This window comes from Atheta coriaria, unplaced genomic scaffold, assembly GCF_025399875.1.
Source record: "Atheta coriaria isolate IRGN ID8LTWV9N9 unplaced genomic scaffold, Caltech_Dcor_3.1 hic_scaffold_5_pilon, whole genome shotgun sequence".
In the NCBI taxonomy this organism is placed as follows: domain Eukaryota; kingdom Metazoa; phylum Arthropoda; class Insecta; order Coleoptera; family Staphylinidae; genus Dalotia; species Dalotia coriaria.
Genome location: NW_027045447.1, coordinates 1864489 through 1876886, shown reverse-complemented (window position 1 = coordinate 1876886; position 12398 = coordinate 1864489). Strand labels below are relative to the sequence as shown.

General features: G+C 33.7%; 1 protein-coding gene and 1 long non-coding RNA gene across 6 annotated transcripts in view; one reads left to right on the top strand and one right to left on the bottom strand.

The window, feature by feature from the left end:
- The window catches only part of LOC135791589 (uncharacterized), a 33289-nt gene that overhangs the window by 13836 nt on the left and 7055 nt on the right, over positions 1 to 12398 (top strand). The window contains exon 3 of the long non-coding RNA XR_010548057.1: positions 8427 to 8475. This is a non-coding gene — a long non-coding RNA (uncharacterized lncRNA). The remainder of the gene's footprint in view (positions 1 to 8426; positions 8476 to 12398) is intronic.
- LOC135791587 (LIM domain only protein 3-like) overlaps positions 1 to 12398 on the bottom strand; it is a 45239-nt gene that overhangs the window by 30102 nt on the left and 2739 nt on the right. The gene's annotated exons all lie outside the window — the stretch shown is intronic.

Here is a 12398-nt window from a genome sequence, read left to right as displayed (position 1 = left end):
AGTCGCATAAATTGCTTTGTATTAGCTGCGCGCCGCGCGAAACGCCGCCGCTCGATGGGAATTTGTCGTTTGGACACGTCTCGGTCATTTTCACGATTTTCATGATATTACTCAGCGGGTTCATATCGTAAAAGAGCTTAATGGGTGTAAAAATCACACTAGGACAGGTTTTACATTTTATACTTTCATATAAAATTCATTGAAAAAAGTTGTTTACTTTTTTATTTAAAAATTGTAGAAAATTGTATTAAATGTCGTTGAAAAGAAAATTTATTGTAGAATTGAATTGGAAAATTTTGATAGTGTAGGTGTCATAGCTTTTGTCTGAGAGAAGAAAAGTACGGGAAATAAAGAAGAAAAAACAGAATTTTTTATTTTTAGCTAAAACTAAAAGTTGTTTATCTTTGGTATTAAAAATGGTGGAAAATTAATTCAAATATCATTGAAAAGATAATTTATTGTAGAATAAACATGCAAAATTTTGATATTGTAGGTGTCATAATTTTGGGCTGAGAGAAGAAAAATTAATTATTAAAAATTAAAAAACTGAGAATTTTCGGTTTTTAGCTAAAACTAAAAATTGTGTATCTTTTTTTTATTAAAAATGACTGAAAACCTATTCAAATATCATTGGAAAGATAATTTATTGTAGAATATACCTGCAAAAATCTGAGAGCGTAGGTATCACGGTTTTTGTCAGAGAGCAGAATAAGTAATGGGAAAAAAGATGAAAAACAGAGAATTTCCTGTTTCTAGCTAAAACTAAAAATTGTTTATCTTTTTTATTAAAAATAACTGAAAATATGTTGAGATATTATTGGAAAGATAATTTATTGTAGAATCAACTTGCAAAATTTTAAAACTGTAGCTGTCGTAGTTTTTGTCTAACACAAGAAAAAGTGACAGAAAAAATAAAAAAATTAAAAATTTTACGTTTTCAGCTATAACTCTTTACTAAAATCGTTATAACTTCAAAACTAATGAAGTTTGCAAACCAATTATTGTTTTATCGTATAGATCTCATCAAGGACTATAGAATAACCTACTTAAGAAATACGTAGACATAATAATTTGTCAGTAATTTATCGAAATATATAAAGTTGAAATTAATTGTAATTTTAATGAATCACACAATATAACAAGAATAATAAGCGCGACTAATTAAAATCCGCACTAATTGAATACCTCGGTAACGAATGTGAGTTTAACGTTTCATTCGGCCGGTGTCTGATGTCCATTAAGGCACAAGCGTGCCGTAAGCCCCCGGCGTGGCGCGTCCACTCGAAGCATTAATTAAAGTATGACATTAAGTTCGCATCTCGGCGGTGCTGCTCTCGTTGCATTCGCGCTAGTTTTACTTCTTCCATCTTACGACGCACACATGGCGATCGTACATCGCGCGACCGCGCGGCAATTAAGGCGATTGCGATTAAGTAGTGGCGATTAAAAGTCACTTAAGCCGTTTCTAATTGGACAAGTTTGTGCGCGGCTATACTTGGCCGAAACTTGCTCATACTTCTTGTGTGCGCGCGACACAACAAAGTGACCGCAACATTGCGCTTAATTGATAAATTTAGTAACATTTATAAGCGCGCCGTTTCTAAGCCCCGCGCTAACGACTACAAGCACTTATTAACGTTAATAATCTTTCCAGAGAATGGGCTTAATGTTTACGTATGTTTAAATGGACTTTGATGAAATTAACGAATTCCTTTCAGGTCGACAGTTACGAGCAGTTTGTGTTCGAGTGGTTATTAAATTGAAGGAAAGTTTTCTTAAGTGGATGTGCGCGCATTAAGAAAATTTCTGATTGCGTCGAAACGATTAAAATTAAAAAAATGTATTAAGACGTTAATCGCACACGTCATTCAGTATTAAATTTAAAAATTTGTTTTTGAGTTTTTTTTTTGCGTTTCTTGTTTATTTACGCCCCGGGTGCAAATTTTGAGTGAGTTGCGAGGTCGCCGTCTTCACGTCTACGCAGCGTCGCCCTCTGCCGATCTAATTAAGATAAGACGCGACGCGGTAATACGCCTACACTACCCTAAAAAGCGACTCAAAGACGCTACGCATGGCTCACAAAAGCTGCAAGTTGAAAAAATATATTCACTTTATATACACTGTAAAAGTTTGTTTAAATTTCGCGTGGTTTATTCACTTGAAAACGCCGTGCGGTTAAATACCGCGCATTGTTCGCGTCCCAGTGTAGACATTAATTATTTCCGGGGAACACAGCAGAGCTTTAATATCATGCACGGCGCCACAATGTGAAGAACGACGTTAGTTACAGTGAAGTTTTCCCGCATCACGTCACCAATTTGAGTACACATCATAAAACTAACCACGACATAACCTCACATGTAGGTAGAAAGTTTTAGGAGTAGAAAATGCATTTGAATATGGTTGGAAAGAAAATTTATTGGAGAATAAACCTGGGAATTTTTGAGAGTGTAGGGGTCATAGTTTTTATCTGACAGAAGAAAAAGTAATAGAAAAAAGAATTTTCTGAATTTTCTGTTTTGAGCAATTACTAAAAGTTGTTTATCTTTTTTATTAAAAATGATAATAAATATTTATTTAAAAATCATTAGAAAGATGATTTATTGTAGAATAAACCTGCAAAATATTGATAATGTAGTTTTCATAGTTTTTATCTGACAGAAGAAAAAGTAATGAAAAAAATAAGAAGAAACTGAGAATTTTCTGTTTTTAGATAATACCAAAAAATGTTTATCTTTTTTATTTAAAATGATAGAATATTTATTTAAAAATCATTGGAAAGATAATTTATTGTAGAATATGCCTGCAAAATATTGATAATGTAGGTTTCATAGTTTTTGTCGGAGAGAAGAAAAAGTCGTGGAAAAAAAGAAAAAACGGCGAATTTTCTGTTTTTAACTAAAACTAAAAGTTATTTAACCTTTTTATTAAAAATGACAGAAAATTAATTCAAATATCATTGGAAAGATAATTTATTGGAGAATAAACCTGGGAATTTTTGATAGTGCAGGTGTCATTGCTGTTATCTGACAGAAGAAAGTCTTGAAAAATAGAAGAAAAAACTGTGAACTTTCAGTTTTTTGCTAAAACTAAAAGTTGTTTATCTTTTTCATTAAAAATAACAACAAACTTTATAAAATATCATTGGAAAGATAATTGATAGAAGAAAAACCTGGAGATTTTTGACAGTGCAGGTGTTATAGTTATTTTATGACAGAGGAAAAAGTAATAAAAAAGAAGAAGAAGAAACAGTTAATTTTACGTTTTTTAATAAAAAATCATATTAAAATCTTCAAAACTTTCCTTCAATAGGAAAATAATCTTTGTTTTAAGGTATAGATTTCAACCGTAATTTATGGAAATAAATGAAGTCAACATTTTGATGAAAAAAGAAATTCTTAAAAATTTCTGAAATTTCATTTAAAAATCATTGAAACCGTAATATAACCTCACTTTTAAGTAGAAACTTACTCAATAAAGTTGGTTATGTTACGCTTAACATATAATTTTAATGATTTTTGATGATCCTGAACTAAAACGACAAAAAGACCAAAATTTTCACGAAAAAGTACTTTCTAGAAGAAGTTATGTTTTATTAAAGCACACTATGAGACGAAATGGTATTTCTGGAATTTGTAAGCGAAGCAATCATGCAATAAACGCAATAAAAGATCAAAACCGGATGTGGAATATAGAATATAGAATTGAGAATGTTGAATGTTGAATGTAAAATTGTAAAATGTAAAACACAAGACCGACGTACGCCGGTTTGGGAGTCGAGTAGTGGGTGGTAAAAGGTGGAGAAGCGGTCTGCTTGAGTCCCACGGGACTGGCGACCATCTTAATTGAACTGGACCGCAATTTCCGCAACTTCCCGTGCGCCGTCGCGCCACGACTTTTCAACCTTTCGTGCACGACGTGCGCTCGTTTCGCTTCTTCGACAGCGCGCGCTTTTCATCCGGCATTTTCCGCACATACAACAACATACTAAACATTTTATGCACCCAATTAACTTTTATTCTATAAAATATTTCGCTGGTACTTATTTTCTAAAAACCGAGTAACGGAACATATTGTATGCAATTATTAATTGTTAGCGGCGGATTTTTTAATGTGAGCAATTTACAGTCGACGGATGTAAAACGCGGATATAATCTACGAGCGCGCGCGTTCGTCAGTTGTAATTCAGCATGAAGCGGGCGCCATTAGGGCCGTAACATCATAAATGTTATTTAAAGCCGCCGCTTGCGCTCGGGGCTCGCGCTGAAATTTCAGCAACACATTGTCGAAAGTGCCCTCTTAGTTTTTATTTAATTTTCGCGTTGTGCTGCTTTTTTGTTGTGTTTTTACGTAGCGTGGTGGAAATTCGTACGGGCGTGTAATAAGCAATGAACGAAACGTTTTTCCTTCGTGGTGCGTTTTTATGCAATTTGATTTATGAATTACAATTACTGACGACGTGTGCGCGTGCAATGGAGAAGTGGTGCGGGGGTGGCTCGCTACTAGCCGGCAGCTATGGAGCGCTTGAGCGGCGTGCGCGTTAAAAGTTAATTACTGCGCCGCCGAAGCCAGCCGACGAACGTGCGCGAAAGAGAGCTTATTGTTCGGTAAATTATATCAACAATTTACGAAATTAAATTGCGAGCGAGCGCGCAAGCAACACTTGAAAATGAAAACAAATTCCGCGGGTAATAAAAGCACAAAAAATCGTTATTACTCGAGACGTCAGAGGCTTTCAGCCGCCATCGCCGCCGGCCATTGAAGTGGGAATTAATATGTTTTCAACGTGCGCACAAAAAACGCAAAAAGAATGGGAACACAAGAAGAAAAACATCGAAAAACACATTTTAATTATAATTAATACTTGATTACATGTTTTTGCAGACGTTTTAATTAAAATTAACATTCAACACTCAGAAAAATGTCATTAAGTGACACTAGGCAACCAATTATACATTTAGTACGAAGTGTGTATATAAAGTTGAATAGCAATTAATTTTTTGAGAAGAAAAAATGAAAATAAAATTAGAACACATTGTTTATCGCTCACAGCATATGCGTCCGTCGGTCAATGTGTGCGAGATTATTACATTAATATGCAAATAAGACGGAAAACGCGACGCGCGCGACGGCGGAAGGAGGAGGCGTGCGGCGGCGGGGCCTCGCGCGCGATTTAATTATATTTCCGTGATGAGTTTCAAAACACTCCTCGTTACACAGCACCTCGTTATTGCACACACACACACATGCGCGCAATCACACCCACACGTTGGTAATGTATATATTTACGTCTCTAACTCTTAAGAGGCATTATTACACGTAAAATATATGCAATTATAAATATACACTATGTTCAAGTAAAAATTCATTAGTTAATCATATGATAAACTAACTGCCAATAACTGACATAACCTTATTTCATAGCCAGTCTTGGGTTATAAGTAAAATTATAAATTTTTAAATGTTTCAATTTTTCTTGAAATCTCTCCAAAATTTTTTTGTGGTTTAAAGTTTAAAATCACCGCAGTTTAATAACAAATAAATTTTGAAAAAATTAATCAAATCGGTTGAGACATTAAAAGTTATAGTGACATAAATAATAAATTTCCAAAACACGCTGTATATTAATGTGACTCAGCTTAATATCTAATTTAACGACGGAGACGCGAACACATTATTAATATTAACACTATTCATGTTCGACGCGTTCACTATTTATATGCATATGTGTTGCGGGGGGGATATAGATGTAGATGAGAAGATTGAAGCCAAGTTGGGTTTAGTTAGCATTTGATTTTGATTCATGCATAATAATCTCATCGCCGTCGCTCCTCGTCTGCCATCCACTCACGGATTTCTCTCGCTTTTGTTTTACGTCGCGTCGATGTGTCGTTATTTAACGAACCCATATGTTCGTTAACGGCGTGCGATGGCTAATAATTGGAATTTCCAATGAGACACCACTATTAGAATATCAATGATGGTAAGCACGATGTGAAGGCGAGTAGAACGAATTTAACTTAACGTCAGAGACTCAAAGAGTTTAATAACGAATTTAAATTGGATACAGATGAAGCGTTTAAGGCTGTTTAAAGCGATTTAAGGCACTGATGCGCAGATGTTGGATGATGGGAGGATGAGGCGGATGATTTATGATGGACATTAATGTGATTTTTAACGGGTTTTTAATCATTTTCAATGAGTAATTGTATGAAAATGGATTTTTTCGAGTGCAAAATCGAACAAGTGATTTCTTGAAATGCATAACAAACAAAACGATGGATGAGTGCATGAATGGAATGCAATATTGAAGTAACAGTGCGTTGGGTGGGTAGCTGCGCAGCTTAAACAATAAAAATCCAATCGAAAAACGCAATGAAAACGCTCAATAAAATGCATTACGAAGCACAACTAACAATGCGGCGGGCCGGGCACGCGATAAATTGCATTTTCGGACAATGCGACCGCTCGTAATGTAATAAATGCCATTATTCTCATTTCTCCCCGTGCCCGGACGCGCTTTTACATACGTAATATACGTACTTAGATATTAGAGTACTGCCGATATTAAAGAAATTGGTCGCCGGGCGGACGCAATTTCGCCATTCCAATATTCACCAAAGCGAGTGATAAAAATAGGGACGCGAAAGAATTATAAGAATCGGCGTCGGAATCAAATAAGGAATCTTGCTAAGAAAGGAATAAAATCAATTAAGAAATATTTAAGATGCGAGCACAACAACAAGAGAAAAAAATATTATATGCGTGTAAAATACTCGATTTTATTTTATTCAATGTTAAATCGAAGATTTCCAAAGATATCTGTTGGATTTTATTAAAATAACCAAAAAAATCGCATATTTTCAATGATTTTCTTATTTTTAGATTATTTAATTGCGAATATCTTGTGAACTAAAAGCGATAGAGACAAACGGATTGAAAATTCTGAATCTACGGGAAATTTCCTATGAGATAAGCTATATTTATATACATTTATAATACTATATTTTATCCACCAAAATAATTATATTCACCAGAAAAATTCTTTTCCATGATTTTTTCATTTTTCGAATTTCAATTGCAAATATCTCGTAAACTAAAATCGATATGAAAAAACGGATTGAAAATTCTTAATCTACGGGAAATTGCCTATAAGATGAGCTATTTACATATTATATGCATTTATAATACTATATTTTATCGACTAAAATAATTATGGTGAGCATTAAAAAAATATCTTTCACAAAATTCTAATTTTTCGACATTTCAATTGCGAATATTTCAAAAACTAAAATTAATAGAAACAAACAAATTGAAAATTCCTAAGCTGTGAGAAATTCCTTATAAGAAAAGCTATTAAATATTTTATGCATGTAAAATCCTATATTTTATTAAATCCAACCTTAAATCAATGATTTTCTAATCAATCTGTTTGTATTTATGCTGGGATTGAAGTCGATGCAGTTCGCAAACACTTTACATTAACCAGTTTTAATTAAATTCGCTCGCGAGATTGTTGAATTGCTAATTATCGACGTGAAGTTTCGTTCGCGCAGCGTCAGTCAGTCAGCAAATTAATTGCAGTTAAACGGCTCGCGCTCACCGGCGAACAATTTTCCTCGATTGCGTTGCGTTGCGCGCACCGATCCCGACCGACAATGTATAATGCGATGTGTTTTATGTTTACATTGTATTCAACTTCTAATTGCACCTTCGACCGTAGACCGTTTGCTTTATAACTCGCCAATGAATGTGTGCGTAAATCAGCGATTTAATTTGCATATAAATTACTTCGGCTCGCCAATTAGTTATTAGCTATAACCGATTTATTTGTTATTATTCGCGTGTAATTTATATAATGGTACGTTTCGAAATTCAGCCGCATGCGGGCTTTGTATTACGAAGCCAATTAAACTATACGTACGTATTTATTGTCAATTATTGTTCGATGGTTAATTATTTAAAAATATAAACGTGTGTATATTTTAAAAGTAATTAGGGGAATTGCGCAAAACATATTGTAAATTTTTAATAATTAATGTATTAAAATTTAATGTCATATTGTTTATTCAATAGAGAATATTTACGTGTATTGTGTGTTGCCTAATTGCAATAATATACCCAAATATGCACATTTGAGGTTAGATAATCATTATTATCGACAAATAGTAAATGTTTAGCATGTTTTCTACCCAATGACATTTATATTAATCGATTTGTGGCTGGCAATTGTTATTCCAATCCGCTAATTGCTAATAACTTTGTTAATACCTAGTTAATTGTTTAATTAATCTTGGTATTTCTATGTCTGAATATTAATAGCGATTTTAAACAAAAGATTCACGATTCACTATTTGTTATCTACGAGTATTTTATGAATTTAATTTCTTGGTTTGCATCTAATGTTAATTAAATGTTATTTTTAGTCGAGAGCCCCGTGCGAGCGTATTCATAGACCAGGATAGACTAGAATATGTAAGTACTAGACAATTACTAAATTACGACTGCGATTCTAATTAAATTAAATTTATAACAATGCAGGCTAGCTGCTACGGTATTTAGCTACCGACTGGCTTAGCCGGGTTGGTAAGCGACAGCGAGCAACGAAAAAACAAATTAACTTCGCATGCGCCGGCGTCGCATTCGGCTGCATCTAAAAATATTTAATTAGGAATTGCCACTGCCGGTTTAATTAAGGTATTACACCTGTGCGTAATAATTATTTCAAGCAGTGTCATAATAGAATCATAGCACAATAATTAAATAGATTTAATTCTTAAAATTGCAATATTATTAAAAATATATAATTATTTATAAATAATTATTTAATTAATTAACAATAATCTTCATTATAACCTAAATTATTATGAATTTATTCTGGTGTCCAGAATGTTTATGCAAAATTTCGACACTTGGACCGCGAATATCTTGAATACTAAAAACAATAAAAAGAAACCGACTGAAAAGTTTAAATTGTCGGAAAATTCTCTATAAGATAAACTTTTCAAATTAAATCATTAAAATTTTATGAGTCGATAATTCATCATTACGAAAAAAATCAAAGAGAAAAACTTCAACTTTTTCGTTATTAAATTCCCAATATCTCAAAAACTAAAAGCGATAGAATGGACCGGATTGAAAATTCTGAATCGTTGAAAAATTCCCTATAAGATAAGCTTTTCGCATCAAATTATTAAAATTTAATCAGTCGATAATTGATCAAAACAAAAAAAAATAAACAGAAAATTTTTGTTATTTAAATTCCCAATATCTCAAAAACTAAAAGGGATAGAAACAAACGGATTGAAAATTCTGAATCCTCGGAAAATTTTCTATAAGATAAGCTTTTAAATTAAAATCATTCAAAAGTCGTTCACTCGAAAAATAATAAATAAATATTATTATAATGTAGTTTTGTAGTTGTGTTATGTTGCACTTGTGCATCGGTACATATTGCATTTACGACAGATTATAAAACCAGCTGTACAATCGCAGGCACGTTGTGCATTCGGTATTATGCAAATGGTGGCAAAAATAGCGCCGCGACGTTTGCACTTACCGCGAACAAACACCACGCATGCAGTGAGAGGAAATCTGTTGTACGTAATGCGAGAGCAATTGAAATGCTGATCGCTTACAACTGGAGTGAGTACACACGGCGTGTCGAATGCCGTTACGCACTACACACACATGCGGAACACACAGAGAGTTTAATTTTAATTGACATTTACATTTCCAATTTGTTTTCTTGTTACAAATTTTAAACCACTTTTAAAGCATGCAAACAAATTACAAACAAGTAACATTTTCAGTGATAACTCAAAAATTATTAGTGATAAGAGAATAATTTTTTCACAAATATATTCAGGAATAACTTCTTTATCAAACGGCAAAAAATCAAGTAGGTATATCACTTTATTATAAAATAAAGTTATGATGAAATAAAGTTAGATTTTGTAAAAATTCAGAAATAGGTATCTAACAAAATCACACAAATAAATGATCATTTTTTTGTGATAACATAAAAAATATTAATGATAAAAGAATAAATCTTTCACAAATAGATTCAAGAATATATTGTTTATCAAAGTGCAAAAAATCAAGTTTATCACTTTATTATTAAAAAAGTTATGATGAAATAAAATTTGATTAAGTAAAAAACTATAAAAACCGAACAATATCACACAAATAAATGATAATTTTTCAGCGTTAATTTCGCGTTAAAAACTATTAACGATAAAAGAATAATTCTTTCACAAATATATTCAGGAATAAATTCTTTATCAAACTTCTTAATCAAATTTATCACTTTGTTATAGGTAAATGAAGTTATGAAAGACTAAAATTTGATTTTGTAAAAAAATTCTAAAAATCAAACAAAATCACCTGTATCTTTGAATAAAATAGAAAAATCACTAACTTTTATACATAATTAAATCCGTAATTTAATCCCAATTAAACTTTTAAATCATTAATGTTTGTTGATTACTTTTCGAGTAATTAATTAATAATTATTGCTATCGACCTAATCGGGCTCTACAGTAATTCCGTCAATTCGTTATTTATTGATGCGATACATTTGTCCGGTCAATTATTAGTTATTAATGATTTTCATGATTTGATTAACGAATAATGATCTATTAGTTTCCATTAATGCCCACCCCGCATATTTGTATCTCTAACTACGCCGCGATAGCGTTCTTGTAATTAAAAAAGCAATAACTTTACCTTTCTGTCATTACACGCGCACACAACTCCTACAAGTGAACGATGACCGAACACTAATGATATTCGTTTATTCATTTATGTTTTGTGCCATTAATTTATCATTCACTTCCAGCACGTTGTGTGTGTTTTTCATTATTCAAACATTCATTTTTAAATGTTTATTAATGAACGCAATGGAATGTAGTTAACCGAACGTGAGTTCCATTAATTACTTTATTAATGCAGTGTAATTATAATTGCATATAAATTTTATTTGCGCGCATGCGCGGGTGTTCATCAATTTTGATTACTTCGAAATGAGATAAATATCAGCATCCGGTAATTACTTCTAATTAGAATGCAATCAATCAATGAGCAAACGACTTTTTAATCCAATTTTTTTTCCACCCCCCTGGGGCCGCGGCGTAACAATTAAACGCGCGTCTGTTTTTATTCCTTTTATATCTTTTATTCGCCCCGGCTGGCAATCGCATCGAGTCGTCCCCGGATGACTGCGCAGCGGACGCGACGCGAAAGGATGGAAAATAATAGTTAATTAAGTTTAATTGGCAATTAATGGTGATTGCGTCGATGGTGGCGGTGGCGGTCGGGGCGGTCGTGCAGCCGTTCACCAAGAACTCAACACCCACCACCATCACTACCACCACCACCACCACCCTCACAAAACCAATATGTTTAAAAGCGTTACGTTACGCGGTTAGCCCGCAATAGAAAATCGAGTCTAACGTAAAAATATGTGCGAGTATAATGGGGGGCGGGTGGTGCCGCAATTTCGTAAATTGGCGACTGCTGCAGCGCGTAAAATCGAAGGTTTTAATTTATTGCTTTAATACTCGTTAGTTGGCTCGTCTGCATAAGCTAATTACTCAATTATTGCGCCCGAGTTGCGCCGCCGCCGGCAATACGTAGAGAAAAACGTTAATTGCCATCAATAGAATTGAAACGCGTCGTGTGCTGAACGTCCTCGAAAATAATTAGTTAAATTTTCATATTAATTAGCCAACTATTTATTAATACCAATAAAAATCGAATAAATTTTATTTTTGTGTGTTTTCGTTGGCAATTTTCCGCCTTGCACGTAATTATTTCATAAAAAAGTTGATAGTTGTTAGCTAACGAGCGCTTGTTTGCCATTTCCGCCAACATCGACTGCGTGTTCGTCCTGCGTCCTGCATCCTTCGGCCAGCGCGCATCCTCGTTTCGGCGCGCGTTACACATTACACGTCCGGACGTGGTATCGTCGGCCAGGGGGATGAGCAAGCTTCGGCGCTAATGAGGAAAGCGCCCGCACACGCTGCAGCGACGTGAAAAGCTCATTACCGCCGCCGACAACAACGCGCCGCGTCATTATCTTCTATACAGTCTGTTAAAAACCCAACCAAAGCATCAAAATCATCAAAAAACAACCGAAAACGTCAATAAAACAAATAAAAATTAATTTTAAGTATATTTTAAAGAGAATTTAATAAAATAATTAAAATATCAAGTGAAAATTCAATGTATTTTAAAGGATATTAATCACAACGGTCAGTAATACCATTCATTACACACAGAGAGCATTGTTTCCATTGTGTGATGGGTTGCGCACTCGGTAGGCGCATTCAACGCGCATAATCGCCAATCAGCAGCGGCATCTTCATGCGAAGCGAATTTACTCAACGCGCACGTCA